Source organism: Nannospalax galili, unplaced genomic scaffold (assembly GCF_000622305.1).
Source record: "Nannospalax galili isolate Female #2095 unplaced genomic scaffold, S.galili_v1.0 scaffold387, whole genome shotgun sequence".
NCBI classification, from domain to species: domain Eukaryota; kingdom Metazoa; phylum Chordata; class Mammalia; order Rodentia; family Spalacidae; genus Nannospalax; species Nannospalax galili.
Window position 1 is genome coordinate 142,885 of NW_008355795.1, and position 9,173 is coordinate 152,057.

A 9,173-nucleotide genomic window follows, 5' to 3' on the forward strand; every position below is an offset into this window, starting at 1 on the left:
GACTGTCTTGTTCTCTACTCCATAGTAGATTGTTAAATGCTTGCTGAGGGAATTAGGGTACAGGAAAAGACTTCATGGCGGAGGCAGGACGGGAATTGTCTTTGAAAGCTGTCTCCCCTGGCCAGCTCCTTCAGTGTGCTGGTCATATCCTTCAGATCCTGCCTTGCCCTTCACATGAAACCCTACACAGAGGTAGCACCAGGATGTATAGGCAAGGGGTAGTGAAAAAATTTACAAACAAAACCCAAAACACAGGAGCTCCGAGAGGAAGATGCAAATGGAAGAGCGCGAGTTCCGAGGCTCGCAGGTTGAGTCTGTGCCCTGTTGGCACAGGCTCCACAGGAAATTGTTGAAGAGATGGGCGGGGTTTGAAGGCTTGGGGCAGGACACCAAGTGAATGCCATCTCAGGGAGAGGGTGTGAGCCTGGAGGCTGGAGGCTGCTTAGTGATTGAGCAGTAAGATTCTGGGACAAGAACACAGTGACCAAAGGTTAGAATGGATGTGGATATTGTCACCCCGTGTCTGAGGCTAGAACCAGTCTTTCATAGTCATTCTCTCCACACACCCCCAAGCAGACATGTTTCCTCTGCTGTCTTCCCCCAAAGAAGGGGTTGGGGTCATGGAGTACCATCTGCACACGTGCTGTGCACTCTTGGGCTAATTACATCCCCTCTCTGAGTCTCAGAATTTTCACCTATAAAGTTTAAGTAACTGCCTCAGAATTGGATTACTATTGGGAAATTTTTAAAGTTTGTGGCGCTTGCAGCACTAAACACACAGTACGAAGACACATCAGAGAGGGGAGAGGCACAGATGGATTAGTACAGAACAGTGACAGGGACTTTCAGCAAGCTGCCGTCCTCACGTCACCGAGGTACCACTCAGCAATGTGGAGAAGACGGGCCACAAGATGGCTCAGCAAGTAGAGTGCTTGCTGCCAAACCTGATGACCTGAGTTCACTCTTCAGGCCCTACATGGTGGAAGGCAAGAACTGACTCCTACAAGTTGTCCTCTGATCCCCACGGGTGCACTGTGGCATGGCTTCTTCCCCTTGAGAAATAAATAATAAATAAATAAATAAATAATAACCACTGAGAAATGGCTCAGTGGTTAAGAGCAATGGCTGCTCTTGCAGAGGACCCGGGTTTGAGTCCCAGCACCCACATGGCGGCAACACAGGTACACTCGCACAACACGCGTGCATTCACACAACACGCATGCACTCACACAAGTGCGGGCAATTCACTCATACACATAAAATAAAAACAATAAGGTATTTTAACATAAATATAAAGTTGTGATGGCCAATCTTGATTGTCAACTTGACAACTTGACATACCTTGGACAGGAGAAGTTCCATGGAGGGATTCCTTCCACTAGATGGACCTACGACGGTCAGGCACGTCTGTGAGCCATTTTCTTTCTTTCTTTCTTTGGTCTTTTTGAGACAGAGCCTCCCTGTAGCCTCAGCTGGCCTGGAACTCACTGGAACTGGCTATGTAGACCAGGCTGGCCTCAATCTCACTGAGATCTGCCTGCCTCTGCGTTCGAATGCCAGGATTAAAGGGGCGTGCTACACACCCTGCCTGCGAGCCATTTTCTTGATTGGTAATTGATGGAGGAGGGGCCAGCCCACTGTGGGGCAGACCCATTCTTAGGCAAGTGGGCCTGAGCTAAAAGGCAGCCCGGGTGAGCCTGGAGGCAAGCTCGTGAGCATGTCCTCCCCGGTTTCTGGTTCAAGCTCCGGCCCTGAGCATCCCTGCTGTGGGTCCCTCCAGGAGCCCACTGTAACCTGTAAGAGGGAAAAATACCCTTTCCTATCTCACCGTTGCTTTTGGTCATGGTGTTTATCACAGCAAGAGAGAAGCAAACCAGGACGTTGAAAAAGCGGGAGATGTGCCTCAAGAGTCCTGAGTGCCTTCAGTGATGGAAGTCAGTCCCACTAGCCGCACATGGCTCCCTCCTCCTTGAAAGCATTACTTCAAGGAGCCCTCAGTTGACGACAGAGGTGGCAGATGCTGAAGACACAAAGCAGGATTTTCATCAGGTACCGAGAAGCGCTGGGCAGGGAGGAGGGAGGACCCTGTGGATTAAGTGGCCTCTGTGTCATATCTGTAAGTTGTTACAAGTCTTTGAGTCCCATGAATGGAAGATGACATTAAAGGGAAGAAACAGAGTCCAGGGAAGACATGAAGACCGAAAGGGAGAAGCAGGCCCCGAAAGGCACGAGTTAGAGAGACGCCAGCTGATTAGAAAAGTAGTGTAAGCTGTGGCTTGTGGGACTCGGCTGGAGCTCAGGTTGGAGTTCTGTGTGAAGACATGCTGTTTGCTTATGCACATGGGGAGCGGAAACAAAGCGGACCGGTGGTGACCAGCGCTTCTCGCTTCGAAATACTCTGGCTTCATGTGATTTCTAATGATCCTCAGTTTCTTGTTTGGTTGCACTTGAGACGGGGTCTTGCTACCGTAGTCCAGGCTGGTTTCAGATTCTCAGCACCCCCCACCCACTTCTGGGTGCTGGGGTTACAGGCTGTGCCCCCACGCCTGGTGCTGACCATCCTCTCCAAACGCATGGCTTTTCAGCACGTTTCAGGAGGCAGGAAAAGATGCCGCTTCTGTTGTTTCTGAAGAAAAAGTCTCTTAAACTGTGGTTCTTTTTGAGCTCTGGACCTGACACGACTCAGGTCGAGGGCACCAGCTGCAGCTGGTTCGCTGCCTTCTGATGCCAGCTGCACCTCCTTGTCACACTTCTGAAACATCGTTCAGCTGTGTTTCCCTCGGAACGCACTGGCTCACACTCTCCAGAACAATTCCTCCAGCGGGAGACAGCAGGCTGAGGGTGTGGTGCAGAGGTAAGCCGGCTTATGGGGACCTTCATAAAAGGCCTTGTGGGTTGCCTTGATTTTCCATGCGTCTGACCAAGTCAATTTCCTGTCTTGGATCCCTTTCTGTCTCCTCAAATCCTGAGTTTTCTGCTCTTCAGTCTTGGCCTGGCTCAGTGGGTGATGGATTTTAATTTTTCTACTTAAAACATACCAAGCGTTTGCCTTTTGGGAAGGCATCCAGAACAATGTCAAGGGAGAGACATAAAGTTTAATTTTTTCCAAATGATAAAATTTAGTACATTTTCTTCTCCACACCCTCTTTCTCCTTTAATTTGCTAAAATTTTATTTTTAAGCGCACATCCAACAAAACCCAACATTTCAAATGGACAATTTTACGATGTTTAACAAGTATGAACACTATCAAAATTAATTCTTTAATTTCTTTGAACAAAATATTAAGTATGTTAACACTTCAACTAACATCGTAGAACTGCTATTAACGCAAGACTTGGTTGATTTTTTTCCCCCAAAGAGGATTATGTTACTCATTAAGACATTTTAAACATTGTACTAGTCTGTTTATATCTAAGAGAAACTTCCAGTTCTTGGATACACAGATATAAATGAGCAAGATCAACATTTCCACGGTCTAATACAATTGATTCTACCAAGCGTACCTTTAAATTTCTTCTTTTCCCCTTTGGTCTCTTATGGATGGTGTTTGGATGGCTTGTTTTTAAAGAATATTGATGTTATTACTGTATTTGAGTAGTTATTTATTTAGGATGAAGTATATGATATCTGGTTGAGACACTGTATTTACATTCCATCATGTAGAAAACAGTGTTATGGAAACAAAAGGAGCCGAGAGACACAAAAGTCAAGCCTGGCTGTCATGTCCAGTCACAGTTTCCAGACTTAGAAGAAAGTAATCATGACATTAAAATGTGCAATGATTTGTCTGCGGCTTGGTCATCACAGCTGAAGATATGGGGAAGAAAATAATTTTGATTAATGGAGACTAGTCTGTATGATTTTGAATGGCAAAACAAAACCCCTAAAAGTCAATTTAGACAGCTTTGACCTTTAAGTTCTAAAGAAAAGAGATTTTGGTTTCTAAGATTTATTTATTGAAGACTTTCCATATTCCCTCATTCCTTTGGCTTCTTATACAAGATTCAGCTAAATAGAATCCTTCTCTGAAAAGGTTTTCCACTCTCAGGCAGAGTTAGACATTCCCTTGTCTAACCCTCTGGTGTCTCCTGGGGTGGTGCACATTTTGAGCCAATGTTACCTACTAGTCTGTCTTCCTGCTTGGGCTGTGAGCAACCTGAGTAAGGGGCCAAGTCCTTCTCATTCCTAACTGGACAGAGTCCTAGCAAGAAACCTACTTGTTAATGAATAAAAAAGTCATGACTAAATGTCATCAAACAGGCCTGGGGAGATTGCTCAGTGAAAGTGCAGGCCCAGCAAGTATTTGAGTTAGGATCTTCAGCTCCCACATAGAAAGTTGTGCATGGCGGTACATACCTATAATCCCTGTGCCATGGAGGCAGAGGATCCTGGAGGTTGGTTGATAGCCTGTCGAACTGACAAGCTCCAAGCTCAGTGGAAGAGACCCTGTCTTAAAAAATAAAGTGGAGGAGCTGGGTGTAGTGGCACATGCCTTTAATACCAGCAGTTGGGGTGGGGTTGGGGGGGTGCAGAGGCAGATGGATCTCTGTAAATTTGAGGCACCCTGGTCTACATAGTGAGCTCCAGGTCAGCTGGGGCTACAGAGAGACCCTGTCTAAAAATAAATAAATAAATAAATAAATAAATAAAAACAAAAACAAACCAAAGATAAGAAATAAGGTAGACAGCAATAGAAAAAGATACCCACCAGTGACCTCTGGCCTCCAAACACATGTGCGCACACACATACGAATGTTCATGCACCATACACACATCAAAGGAATTGATTAAATAGTATCTGTATTAACTTAGTTATTGGTGTTAGATGCAGTGTGGTGTGAAGAACTTGATGAATGGAGTTGACCTGGTCTTTGGGGTCACAGCAGTTACAGTCTGGTGACGGGGAAGACAAGTGTATGCCATCGACTTTTAAAGGGCTATCTTCTTGACAGAATCCACCTGAAATCAAATCAGTGGATTGATTTTTTTTCCATTGTCATTTTTATGACATCACCAACATTTGAACTACTATGATGAGGGTTCCGTTTCAGCACATTTTATGTGTATGTGCACCTGTGTGTGTTTACGTGTGTGTGCGTGTGTCTGTGTGCCAGAGGTGGATGCCCAGTATCTTCCTCTACATTTTGAGACGGTGCGGAATAAAACCCAGAGCGTGCTGGCTCAGCTAGGCTGACTAGCCAGCTCCAGGGAATGCCCTGCCTCCCCCTCTTCTGAGTTAATATTAGAGGTACGTGCTGCCTCTCCCAGCCTTTTACATGGATGGTGGGGCCTGATCTCAGGCCTTCATGCTTGCACGACAAGCACTTTACCAACTGAATCCTCTCCCCAGCCCTCTGACGTAATTTTATTTCTGGTTTTCTTGTTTCAACCACTAAGGGATGAGACCTTTAACACTGAGCACTTGGCTTGGGATGCTCTTCACAAATGACATTTCCCACGTCAGCTCAATGTACCACTTGCAGCGAAGTCAAAGGAATAGGCTGCCAATTTCTTCCTGTTCACTTTAAGGCTTGAGTTACATTTTTGATGATATTGTTCTGAATTAGTGTTTTTGCCTGACTGAGCTAATAACATATCCAAGTTTTGAAGGTCAGCTTTCTCTTTAGAAATTTGCTTGATTAAATACAAGAAAGCAAAGAGAAAAGATTATAATTTTCTGTTTCTTTGCTGGTATCTTGTTTTCCTTTATCCTGGAAAGAAGCAGCCTGCTTATATTTTGATAATACTGTTTATCTGTGGGATGGTGCCGGCAGGACCCAGCTGTTTCCCATAAAGCTATCTTGGGAAACAGCACCGGAGCTGTCTAGGAGCCCTCATGCTATCCGACTCCACTACTGGGGGTGGTTCCTCCTGAAATGCTGTAGAAGGGCTTTCTAAAGAACAGGCCAAGACGTCAGGAATGGTTACTGCTGATAGACGCCAAAGTCAAGGCACAGCAAGTAGAGAGGAGGGAAACCTCCTCTTTGAAGGAGGAAGGAAACATTCAGACTGTGGCTGAAGGCAGCCAGTGTCCAGTGTGTTGAGGGGAGGTTTGTGAAACAAACCCCAGTGAGTGTGGGTGCTCCAGGCTGAAGGCCTGGTCACTGGTGTCCTCATTGTAGCAGATGGTTTCCAGTGATGGTGGGAGGAAAAAAAAAAGAACCTTCCCCCCACCCCGCCACCCGTGTGTGCAGCTCTAGTGTTTCAGATGAATTTTCCATGGAGAAGCAGATAGGAAGTCTCCTTGAAGTCCCCAAGAAGAATTGTGCCCTTTGATGGTCAGTATTGGTTGCCCACTTGATAGAATCTGGATTTACCTCTGGCCATGCCTTGAGGGAGTTTCAAGAATGTGTTCGGTGAAGTGGGAAGTGCCACCCTCAATGTACGGTGCTGCCATTCCCTAGAGTGGGGTCCTGGAAGAGACGGAGCTGAGTACCAGGATTCATTTCTCCTTCCTCTTGACAGCAGATGCAGTATGACCAGCTGCCTCATGCCCTGCCCACATGACTTCCCCACCCTTGAACCATGAGCCAAAACAAACCCTCCCTTCCTTAAGCCACTTTTGTCACAGCAATGAGAAAAGTAATGCTTGTCTCTACAGATGGAGTGCTAGACCAGGCCTAAACTTCCTTTGCAAAGAGGCAGGATGGCTGTAGTCCCAGGGCCTGAGCCCGGGAAGAGGGAGCCTTCGAGTGGGCACAGGGCAAAGGAGCTCAGGAGAGATGGGCTCGCTTCTGTCAAGTGAGAGTCAGGTAGGAAGTCTGATCTGTGAACTTCGAAAACTCACTAGCCGTGTGGAAGCAGTCACATGGAGGATTTCACATGAACATAAGTGAAAACCGACATGTAAGATAAGTCAAATACTTGGATGGAAATAGAAACTGAAGCTAGCTTCTGATTCCCGATCTCTAAACCTGCTCAGAAGTGTAGTCTTTTCAGTCCTGGATGGAAATGGGCAGGTCAGGGACTTTTCTGTAGTTCCTTTGCAGGGACTAGAAAGACTTGACCCTGACAGTAAAAGGTATAGAGAGCCTCAAGCTTGTAGTTTAAAACAGTGATGTCAGAGCACCTGACTTCTCTTGTACTTTCTCCTCCCATAGTGGGTTTTGAGACTTCCACGTAGGAAGGGGCCGCAGGGAAGATGGACCCAGGAGGCCACATGAGCCTCACTGGCTCCGGGGCCTCTCACTTGGCAGGTGCTGGAGCTGACTCTCCATCCCTCAGCGTTCCTTCATCTCGATATGGTACCCTTGACCTGAGCACATGCAGTTTAGTCTGACAGTTTGTTCCTAAAAATCTTCCTCCAGCCTCTCTTTTGAGCTGTCAGTGCTGATTGGGTGTCCCTACTGAAGAGGGCATAAGAATACCTCCTCCTGGCCAGCCTGCTTTCATACAAGCACACCCACACCATACCCACACTCACATACTTGCATTCATTCTCATTCTCTCTCTCTCTCTCTCTCTCTCTCTCTCTCTCTCTCTCTCTGCCTAGCCCCCCCTCCCTGGCACAGTCAGCCATCAACTTTCCTTATGCTGTTTTGTCGCTGTGCCTGCCAGCCAAAAGAAACCAGCATCCAACCCTCCAAGTGGCCCCTTGGGAACCCCATTTCCTGAAATGAGACTCTGGGAAGGGACCCTTCAACACTTTCCCCACAAATTTCATTCCAATCTCCAGCAACTCACATCTTATACCCCTAGATTTTAGGCAAACCTTGTAACAATTTCTCAACCATCATGGCCTATTCCACAATTCCTCCTGGACCTTGGCCTCTACTGGCAGCAGGCACTTAAATATGAAGAATTCTGTTAACATTCTATAACCCAAGGAGGACTTTGTAAGATCATATACTATTTATGCTGAGTGAGGGGCTCAGACACATTTGGTATATTTCAAACTTCACTGTGGCCAAGTTTTGCAATTCTATGCCTTGGGGACTGTAGGTAGGGATGTTCCAAGCAGTGTTCTGTCCCAATCACTTCTGTGCCAAGCTATGCTTTCATTTTATAGTGAAGTTTTGAAAGAATGTAAAGCCATATTTTATGCATATAGTTTAAATGTTAAATAAAGTTCAATAGAATGATTTGATGTAGTTTTAAATAGAAGAAAAATGGGGAAATTTTCAGGTTCCTCACAGAACAAATTTTTCTACAAATTCACTTTGTCTAAGTGAGTCAATGCAACAAATGTATTCATTGACTAGTCATGTCTAATTTCTATTGCACCAATAGTCAACGGAATGCAAAGGAGAGCCCAGATTTCACAATCCCTGCCTCAGAGGGATAACACATGTCCGACTCCTTTGGAATGCAGAAATGGTTCTTGCTACTTCGATATCCAGAAAATTTTAGACTCACATCCACCACAAACAAGAGAAGAAAAACATATCAATGGAGTTGAAAGCAGGAAAAATGATCTTTAAATCCTCTTTCATGATTCCACGTGCTTCCTCCTGTCTAAGGAATTCTTAAGAGTCTATTGTGTTATACTCTGTCACCTGAAAGAGAGGTGCCTATGAGAATCACCTGGGCTGAGTTCTCCCACTGGCCTGCAAGAAGGTGTCAGCCTAGTTTATCGCACTCTGACCCCCGGTGTCCAGAACGACCCTCCCAGCTGATCAGCTGAGCTTCCACTTTGGATTTTAACTTCTGTTTAGAAGTGAAAGGAGGAACTTCTGAAATCCTTTGTGTAATAGCTTTCTCCTCTGTTAAATACCTCTCTGATAGTTGTTTTTCTTTTTCAAAATCATACCTTTCAGCCCAGGCACCTCATGTGATGTGGTAATTGTCACTTGGCTGTCAAAGCTTGGCACCCTTTCTAAGATGAGTTAATAATCAAAATTCTCATTGTCTGTGTGCCATCAGTGAAAGACTCTGTAACAAGGGATGTCGTGTCCTTTCAAGTCATCTCCTTAAAACAGAGTTCCCGTAGCGCTTTTCATTGAGGGTGCGGAATATAAAGCACACAGCCAGGTAGCTACCTCTAATCCGAAACCTGAGCAAACCTCACTACTGAACATCTCAGAAATGTCCCCAGAAACCTGAGTGCACATTAGCCACAAAGAACTAGAAGGAAACCTCATGAAGATCAGAACAACTAATTCTGACAGATTGTTCTAGGAAATTGTGGTCACAAGTCTACTAACTCCAGCATCTCTTGGATGGCTCTCTGAT